The sequence below is a fragment of the Chelonoidis abingdonii genome, chromosome 16 (assembly GCF_003597395.2).
Source record: "Chelonoidis abingdonii isolate Lonesome George chromosome 16, CheloAbing_2.0, whole genome shotgun sequence".
In the NCBI taxonomy this organism is placed as follows: domain Eukaryota; kingdom Metazoa; phylum Chordata; order Testudines; family Testudinidae; genus Chelonoidis; species Chelonoidis abingdonii.
This window is the reverse complement of record NC_133784.1, coordinates 10329600-10339481: the sequence shown is the minus strand read 5'-3', so window position 1 is coordinate 10339481 and position 9882 is coordinate 10329600. Positions and strand designations below refer to the sequence as shown.

Genomic DNA, 9882 nt, shown 5'->3' with positions numbered 1-9882 from the left:
TGGGTTGGAGCCCAGGTCTAGGACCCTTCCCCCCTTGCAGGGTCCCAGAGCCTGGGCTCCAGCCTGAGCCCAGACATCTACACTGCAATTTTATCAGCCTTGCAGCCCAAGCCCAAGCCCAAGCCCAAGCCCAAGCCCAAGCCCAAGCCAGCTAACATGGGCCAACTGCAGCTGTTTTATTGCAGTGTAGATATAACAGCAGGGCATATAAGAGCTAGCATGACAGAAGGAAGGGGCTGCCCTTCTGAGTGGCAGAGTTTGGAGGTGTTGCTGCAGCAATTGTTGGAAAGCATAGCAGACATCTCAGCTCTCTAGGTTGCCTCAGAGGAGAACACTGAACACCATGCTCATTCATCTGGTTGCGGGAGGGTAATTCTCACTTGCATACAGGGAATGTGTCACCAGCTGCCACTCTTTCACTGAGGACAAACACAAACCCATGAGATCGCAGGGGGAGTGCTAGCCAAGTCATTGCTAGTATTAGCTAGTACATCACTAGTACTAGCCAAGTCATCACATGACATCACTGGGGCAGAGCTCTTATCGCCTCCCTGATCCTGAGGTCTGTCCTTACATTTGTGTTCCACCTACCTGGATGCAGTCCAGAGCTGTCCTGTCATCGTGAGAGTCCTCAGAGCTGCAGGACACGGTAGTGGTCCATTGATCCTCCATCCTCTTACCTGGGTCCCATCCTAGGGGAGTGAACTTACCCTCAGTCACGGTCAGCATACTACTGGCCCTGTACTTACCTTTATAACACCTGTAGTGGGGGTCCTTGCTTTACCTGTGCTCCTATTCATTTAGTTCACCTCTGGTTTATCTTGTTTAGAACTGTTGAAGGTTTAATAACTACCTTGGTTGTTTACACCCCCACATCCTAATTAGTTTATTTTTTTTTAAGGGTTTGACAACAAACCGTGATGATAGATGCGGGTAGGGGGACATTCCTTTAGACTGGTTCTCTGTTGGATCTCATAAAAATCATGGATGTTGCTTCATGTCAGAAGTTTTCCCACCCCATCCCTTTGGTTTTGCATTTGTAACACAGGTAAGGAAATGCTAGGACAAATTTAGAACACTTCTTGAAAGGGAAAGGTTCATTATTGGCTAAGTAAACTGCAAATGCTAACCACATGGAGCACTACTACGTTTTATTGCAAAAAAAGATTCAGTGAGTACTGTATGCAGGGCAAAGGACAGGGCTTTGAAACATGGTAGCCTGCTCATTCTTCTCCTAATTTCTTAAAATTTTTGGAATTTATTATGTTCATTCCATCCTCAAATGCAGTAGTGGAAAGAATATTTTCCTTGTGACACAGATATGGAGAGACTGCAGAAACCTGTGCAGCTGAGCTTCAAATTAATATTAATTTTGATTGGACATGTAAAGAGTTTTATGAACTGATGTAAAAAAAAACAAAGATGTGTTGAAATGTTTTAAAACAGGTACGTACCATTTTAAATAAGCTTATGATGACTGCACTGTATGTTTGAGAGCAGTAGAAATATACACATGCCCGAAAAATACCTGCTACGCTATGGGAAATGGTATTTCCCTAAAACATTCCTTAAAACAAAGCTTTGTCCTTACCTTTCATATGGTTTTCCCTTATTTCCATCCGACAAAGGTGGTCACCCTAGGGGCTGGCCCTGTTGGGGGGGGAGAAACTTAGCAGGGGGGACTGATCCCTGTTGATGGGCACACAGGCTGGGGCGGTCTGATCCCTGTTTGGGGGCACATGGAGCAAGGGTCCTGGTGCCATGGGGCGGGGGGGGGGTCTGTCCAGTGGGGGCACATGGAGGGCTATCCTGGTGGGGCAGGGCTGGGGGAGCACACACAGCAAGGGTCTGTTCTGGGGGGGAGTATGAAGTCAAAGGGGTATGTCTTGAGGGGCTGTGCAGCGGTGGGAGGGGAGGATGAGGTGATGGGGTCTGTTCCAGGCAGGGGGACACACAGAGCTGGGGGGGGCTGTTCCGGAGGGTTATGCGGGAGGGCATATGGAGGCAGGAATGATGTCTGGGGGAGGGTCATGCAGGGGGAGCACATGGAGTGGGAGGGCTGTCCTGGAGAATGTGCAGGGGGCACATGGAGACCGGCAGCGGGATGTCCTGGGGGACTATGGAGGAGTGGTTGGTCCCAGGAGGAGTGAAGGGGGCACACAGAGCGGAAAAACTGTCCCAGGCCAGGGACATGGGGGGGGGGGGGAACATGCGTATTCTGAGGGCGCATCTCTCCCGGGCACGGGAGACATATGGTTTCAGAGGGCCATGGAGGCGTACACAAAGCTGGGGAGCTGTCCTGAGAGGCCTAAGGGGGGCCCACAGAGTGGGGGGCTCTGTCTGGGGAGCCATGCAATGGCGCACACGGAGTGGGGGTTGTCCTTGGGGCACACAGACCCGGGGGCATGTCTGAGGCGGGGGAGGGGGGCACACGGAGCCGCAGGGGTGCGTCTTGGGGGACCGTCTGGGAGACACACGGAGTGGGGGGCTGTCACGGTACGTGTGTGTGGGGGAGAACATGGAGCAGGGGGATCAGTCAGGGGGCACAGGAAGCCAGCACGGGGCCTGTCTGGGGGGCCAACGCGGGGGCACGTGGAGTGTGGGGGTCTGTCCCAGGTGAGCGGCTGGGGGCACACAGACAGGGGGGTCTGTTTCAGGGGGCCGTGTGGGGGACACACGGGGAGGCACACGTAGCTGGCGGGCTGTCCCAGGGTGTGGGGGTGCACACGGAGGCGGGGGGGCTGCCGTGAGGGCGCCGCACGGAGCTGGTATCCCCAGAAGGGACAGGGAGTCGTTGGGGGATCTGTCTCGGGACCGGAGGAGGAGAAGCTCCCCTCCCCCACCCCCCTTCGGCGCGGCGCAGGGCGGGGCGCTGCGTCTGTGCGCGCGGCTCGGCCCGGCCCCGGCTCGTTACTCAGCGGCCGCGGCTGAAGCAGGAGGCGGTGGCGGTGGCGGTGAGGGTGAGTGCGGGGCTGCGGCCTGTCCCGGAGCCGCCGGGGAAGCCTGCTCCGATTCAGCGCCGGGGTGGGTCTGACTCGGCCGTTCCGTAGATGTTGGGCTGGGGGTGGGCGAGGCGATACCGGGCTGCGGCGCCAGCACAGGGCTCTGCGGGGGCGGGGACCAGGGGGCAGTGTGTGGGTCTTTGGGGGAGGGGCAGCGGGACGGGGTGCAATAATGTTCTGGTGGGGGCAGCTGGGGGTGTGTGCTCCGTGGGGGAGGGGCAGCTAGTGGAGATGCATGCAGTGGGGAGGGATGCAATGATAGTTGTCTTATGGGGGGGCAGCTGGAAGGGGTAGGTGTAATGGTCCTAAGGGGAGGGGTAATTATTGGGGGTGCATTGCAAGGAGGTGGAATAATATTTGGTTGTTGGGGGGGGCGGCTGAAAAGGGATAGCTGCAATATTTTTTGGGGGGAGGGGCAGCTAGTGGGATGCATGCAAAGGGTGCAGTGTTTAGTTCTTATGGGGGTGCAGTAACAGTAGTGGGGGCAGCTGGAGGGAGTAGTGATCATAGTGGGGTGAAAGAGGAGATATGGGGGACAGTGGTGGGAAGAAGGGGTGCCAGAGGCCGGGGCCTGTACACATGGAGTTCTTGTTGTCAGCCCTTGATTTAGGGACCTTCATCATCTGTTTAGCACCTTACACCCCTCGTGCATTTTATACCTAACTTGTAGCAGGTGGATGGCTTTCCACAGCTGTGCTGAACTGTTGTTGCATGTGGGCTGGGTGACATACTGAGGACCAGCAGAGCACTGCAAAACATGGGGATATGTTTGAGGGTGGGAGAGAGAGGAGGAATATCTCTTTGTTGGTCTGGAAGTACAAGCATAGGCATAATGCATGACAGTGGGTCTTTTCTCCTTGGGAGCAAGGTAACCAAAACTTAAGCTGTGGAAGGATCTTCTTTCATCTTGCAGACCTGCCCTGTATATAGGCTTGGCAGAATTTGATTTTTTTAAATATAATTTTGACACATAATATCAATTTTATTTTAAAGTACTTCGATCGATTTAAATGTTCACAGTTGTGGGAAATGGTGGAGGCTGGTCAGACAATAATTTAATGACCCTGGACATTGAGATTCAAAAAGTTACAGTTTTATAGCCATTAAAACACAAATTGTCAACATCATAGCAGAATATACAAAGTAAACATTCTTAAATCAAACTCTAATAAGTTCTCAAGCAGCATTTTTCTTACTTGGCATATCTGTAAATTTTGGAAATATCGTTGGTTGGCTTCTGTGTCTACAATAAAATCAGCAACAAAGAGTCTTGTGGGAGCTTATACACTAACAGACGTATTGGAGCATAAGCTTTTGTGCGTGAATACCCACTTTGTCAGCATTTATCAACATTTACAGATAAAAGTTAATTTTTATCCAAACCGACTTGTATTTTATTGTAAATTTTTTTCTGGGAAAGAGATTTGAGTTGCTGTGGAATGTAGCAATTTGAAATGAATGAGATCTGTAACAGCATTCCAAATCACTGCTTTTGAAAAAATATCTTTTTGTTTCTCTGGGATATTTACTTCTAAAGACAGCTGCTTAGGGAGTTTGGCAATATTTTTTGTGTCTTCTGCATTTTAATCCTGATACTTTTTGTCAAAAGTGAGTGATGTGGTTTTTTGCAGCTTTTCTGTTGCCCTCCTGTAGTTTCTCTTTGTCTCTAGTAGTGTCAGAATTGACTCTGAAAGCTTCTGATTTCTTCAGATTTTTCTGTGCAGTGCTTCCATCAATGCAAAGTGTAAGAGTCTGTTAACTGGTCTCTGTTAATAACCTGCAAATATGACTCCCATGAGCTTGTTTTTTCCCAATTATGGTGGCATAGTTGGGTTTATACAGTCTTGCTGAATTTCAGTGTTATATAGAGCGGCCTTGCAAAAGTATTATGAATATTTTTTCAGCCCAGGCAGAATATCCACTTACCTAGCCTGACCATAATTATGTAAACACAAATGATGTTTTACTCACCCATCTAAAGAAATTAATTGCTCTTGGGCAAGTGTGTGAGGCAGAGTTTTGCAAGCTTGTATTACAACTTAGTTTTATTTAGAGGTTTAGAGATTACTTTTGGTAACAGTCTGCAATTAATTCATTGAAAAACTAGTTTAATTTTCAGAGTTGTAGGCAAATGCACTCCTCTTTGGGTGAATCGGGTGTTTAAAACATAGTTCTGTAGCCTGTTTTATTTTGTTTGCATAAACTGGTGTACACTCAAGTATTGAATTTATTTAGAATTAATTCAAATTGTAGCCCGAAGGGATATTGGGTCAAATTCCTAGCTAAGGGTTCTAACTAAAAGTGAGTTCAGTGATTTTTTTTTTAGACCCCTCAAATTGTACATTCTATAAAGAAGAACATATAATAATAAAAACATAGCTGGTGAAATTCAAATATGCCTATGCCTCTATTTTGACCTCAGTCAATGCAGGCAACCATCTTAAATTATTTTATATCTGAATCTCTAGTGATGCTCTTCAGTGTTTCTATCAAGTAAGTTCCAATGCTTAGAGCAATACATTTTCCTTCGTAAGTATATATGTTTTAAACGTTTTGTTTTCTTCACAGGTTAGGCCCTATACTGGCAGAGTGGTGAACTTAGTGCAGCTCTCTGCTAGCTTAGGATTTTTATTATACAGTTACTAGTTTAGTGTCCAGTCTAGTGTTTCATATGCTAAACAGTGAGATTTATATGTGTAGGGAGAGGGTGATTAGGGGACCTGTTTGTGGTGATGGATGAAATGTCCAAGCATGGAGTTTGGCTTCTGGAGATGGACTCTGAGATATTTCAGATAAGTGACTTTTTCCTGGAAAAACATGAGGTCTGATGGATGTAGATTGTATTTGAGACAGACTTACATACACAAAAACTTAATAACTGATTCCATCTCATCGAAGCACATCTTTCTGAGCGTCCTGTTTCTCCCACTGAATGTGTTGGAGTGAGAATTTTTCTGTCTTTGTTATCAGGTATCATAGAATGATTGTCTCCAAGTTCTGAGCGAGTTGTTTAACTTTTGATATTTATTTCAAACATTGGATTTATTTTTGAAGTGTGGGGAGTAGGTTGGAGGAATGGACAATGGCGATCTGAAATTTTGGAAATACACAAGTCTTCTTTTCAGAATGAGATTATAGTCTTTTAAGAAGGAATGTAGGGAAAAAAGAGCAGCATCTTATGTGGTAAATCTGCATCCTATGCATACTCAAAACCATATAGTTTTGCTTTTTACTGACTAATAAGGTTTTACTCCTGTTGGCCCTGCAGAGCCAATTCAGCAATGATAGGATGAGCAGGATTCACTTCTGGTTTGTGCATCATCACTGACAGAATTGCTAACCAGATTTTTGATTGTAGAATCTTCATTGCTGATGATTCAGGAGCCAGCAGGAACCCAGCTTGGCTTTCAGATTCCAGGTCAGTTTTCAGGGTTGACAGTTAAGACCGGGGGAAACGACACTTTTTGTATACTGAGCAAATTTGAACTGGAGTTGCTGAGAGAGATCAAATGTTAAACCTCACAATGCCATTTTTTAGATTCACTTTCCAGAGTAGGAAAATGATTCTAAAAAAGGCACAAAAGGGTTTTCTAGGAAAAAGTACAGTTTGTCAAACATGCTAATTTTAGGGAGCAGTGTTTTTGAAGCTTTGTAGAAATGCATGTACAATTTATTTGGCAAATCTATTAGGTAGACTTGCTTATAAGGTCAGGTATCTTATTTTAACAAATTTAATCATTATACAGTAAAAGCTGTGTTATATGGCACTTTACCAACAGAAAGCTCCAGAAACTGGCATTTCTGACATCTCCCAATACAAATCTTCAGTAGGGTTGCCATTAAAAGTCTGGTTGATGTGGGGCCGGCAGGCTCCCTACCTGACTCCACATGCCTCCCCCGAAGTGGTGACATGTCCCTTCTTCTCTTAGGCAGTGGAATGGTCATGGGGGCTCTGTGTGCTGCCCCTGGCGCAGGCTCTGCAGCTTCCAGTGTCCAGGAACCACAACCAGTGTGAGATGTGGTGGTGCCTGCAGGTGAGGCAGCACGCAGAGACACCTGGCTGCACCTCTGCCTACGAGCCAAGGGACGTGTTGGCACTTGTGGGGAGCTGCCCGAGGTGAGCGCTGTCTGGATACGGCACCCCGAAACTGCTCCATTGCCCCAACCCCCTGCCCTGAGCCCTCTCCCGCATCCGAACTCCTTCCCTCCATTGGTAAGTATAACTCTTAGTTAACTGGAATTTTTGACTAATCGGAACACTCCATTCTCCCAACATAATTATGCAATGTTTTGGTTCTGCATCTGGAATACATATAACAAGTTTAAGTTACTTTCATGTCTTATGGCCGGCATGCGTTCTGCAGCGGTTCTTCAGCTACAGAGATTAGATTTTGATGTGGCTGTTTTAAGCAACGTGTTGATGTTATAGAAGCATTTGGGATTGTAGTTCTTTCCATTTATTCAACGTCAGTTTGCTACCTTTGATTCTCAACTATAAGTACTATTTCAGTTCTTACAGACTGTCCCACAAGATGTGTAGAGCACACATTAAACTTTCCGATGGTGAATGATCAGATAGTGTTGTGTTCCATATGTAACTGTAATTTTATGTTTTTTTTTCTTTTAACATCTTATTGGTAATATGTTGAGAAATATACTAAACTGTCTCTTAGATTTGATCTCTCCTAGGTTGTGATGGAGGAGGTCTCGTGTTGAGTAGAAATGCACAGTATATTCTTTGACAAATTATGCTGCTAACTCTCTGTTTGGGCCTAGCTGCCCTTTGAAGAAGGGTTATAATATATTTAATCTTCAAAATAATATCTACTATTTCTAATAATATCTATCGGTTATTAAACTGAGATTTTAAAAATCCAATTGAAACTGTGAATGCTTCTTGTTCTGCATTTATCTCAGCTTGGACAGTGAAAATTCAATGACATTGTTTACACTCAGTGTTCTTAATACTGGGACATTAGGCTTTCAAACACTGCAAGAAATTTTGTTAAAAGCAACTGTTTCCGTTTATGCGTCTTTTTAAGATTTGGGAATGCTTCTGTTGGTTGTCTTCGCAAAAGTGCGAGCTAAAGTTAAATTGACACCACCTCTTTAAATGCATTGTCTGGCAAGCCAGAAATCTCAGTTGTTCTCTCTTGCAAATCTTCTCTTTTTAGCAGTGAATTTAGTGTTAGTGAAAGATAACGTGAGGTTGGTGGCCTCTGGAATGCTTCAGGACAGATGTACCATAGGCAGCCTCAGTACTTTCCCCTGCACTACTCTATTCTGCTGGTATACCTCGGTGAGGTTATGGAAGAACTGCCTTTAATGCTGAGAAGCGTTTGCTTTCTAATCCCACCATAGAGGTCAAACTGAAAGTGTGGTGACTTGGACTAGGAGAAACACCTGTTCATGTCATGTAGGGAACTGAATATTGACCTAGAACAGATGTGAGCCTGTGACTTATGGCTTGTCTGTACAGAGGACTTTTACTGATTTAGTTGAACCAGTGCAAACTTATGGGTGTACCCCAGTCAAAAACTGGCTGTGTGTGAAGCTAAACTGATAGAAAATAGGTTATAATGGATATGGCTGCCTGTCGACAAAGCTGCACCGATGTAACTAACTTGGTATAAAATCACTCTTTTTTAGTTAAATTAGTGCAATTTTGTGAGTAGATCAGCCTTTGAGGTGAAGGGCTCCTTATCTCATTACCAATACACTGAGCCATTTAATTTGTTTTGTCTTGAAAAACTTCACTGGAAGTATGTTAATCTTAGAATTTAAGAATAAGTAACAATCACCAGAAGCTTTGGCAGAATTCTTTTGCTCCCAGACTTGAGCAGTGGCTGCAGGGCAGCATGTTGTTAGTATGTGCCCCTGAAGTAGTATAAATTTGGAAATATTTGAAACGAAGTTGGGGTACAATCAGAGGGAAATCTTGGGGAAATTATCCTTGAAAAGGCAGAGAATTCCTCCTTGTAAAGCTGCTGTGCTTTTATAATAGTTATCTTTAGGATGTGATGTTTCCACTGGTATGTCTGTTTACATCATCCTCATTTATCTCTATGGAAGAAAGTAATTTAAAATTGATCCAGATTGTGTGTGTGGAATGTTCTGGATCAGGAGGAAACTTGTCTATAAATAGAACTACAGTTTTTTTTTAATTCTTCCTAGGGAGTACTGTACTACTAATAGCATATTTTAATGGTATCTTATAATATTTTGAAACTGATAGTTAAGGCCTCTCTCCAGGTAAAGATTTCCACTGGAATTCCAGTGGCAAGTCATCTTTATTTATTTAATCTCTTCCTCTAATATCTATGCATAGTAGATAATCTTAGAGACACAGTCTTTCTCTCTCTTTTGTCCTACCCCTGGCATGAAATATGGGACTGTTTATCTACTGGAATCTGATTCTGTGGTTCATGGGGGCATGTTGACAATAAGATGATTTGAAGAGTTCAGTTCTTGCAATTTATTGGAAGTAAATGTTGATGACTGCAGCTCTGGATGATGATATGCCTTTTAATTAAATGGAACTATAATATGAAACTGAAGGGTATGCCCAATGTGCTCTGTTTGTATGTTCAGTCTGTATTATCTCTTAAAAATGAGGTATTTGTGTGACTTTGCATGTTCCTATGAGAACTTCCTATCTATGTAAAATGCAAATGTATTGAGAGCTGCTTGATATTTTTCCCTTGCTCCGGGGCACAGATCTATTTCTATCTACTTTTGAGTTGAATGTGGGTGAGAGCTGTTGCTGGCTAGTCAGTTTGCAGATGCAGAGTGCCATTATACAAATGGGCACTGCATGGCTCTTAGAGCTCCCGATATTTGACTTGGGTACTATAGAAAACCCAAAAACTGTGTATCACCT

The 9882-nt window shown here is 44.7% G+C and overlaps 1 protein-coding gene across 2 annotated transcripts in view; it reads left to right on the top strand.

Moving 5' to 3' along the window:
• Positions 1-2912: 2912 nt before the first annotated feature.
• The window catches only part of MAPK8 (mitogen-activated protein kinase 8), a 140790-nt gene continuing 133820 nt past the window's right edge, over positions 2913-9882 (top strand). For both annotated transcript variants that reach the window (XM_032797417.2, XM_032797420.2), the window contains exon 1: positions 2913-2954. The gene's annotated coding sequence lies outside the window, so the exon portion shown is untranslated. The remainder of the gene's footprint in view (positions 2955-9882) is intronic.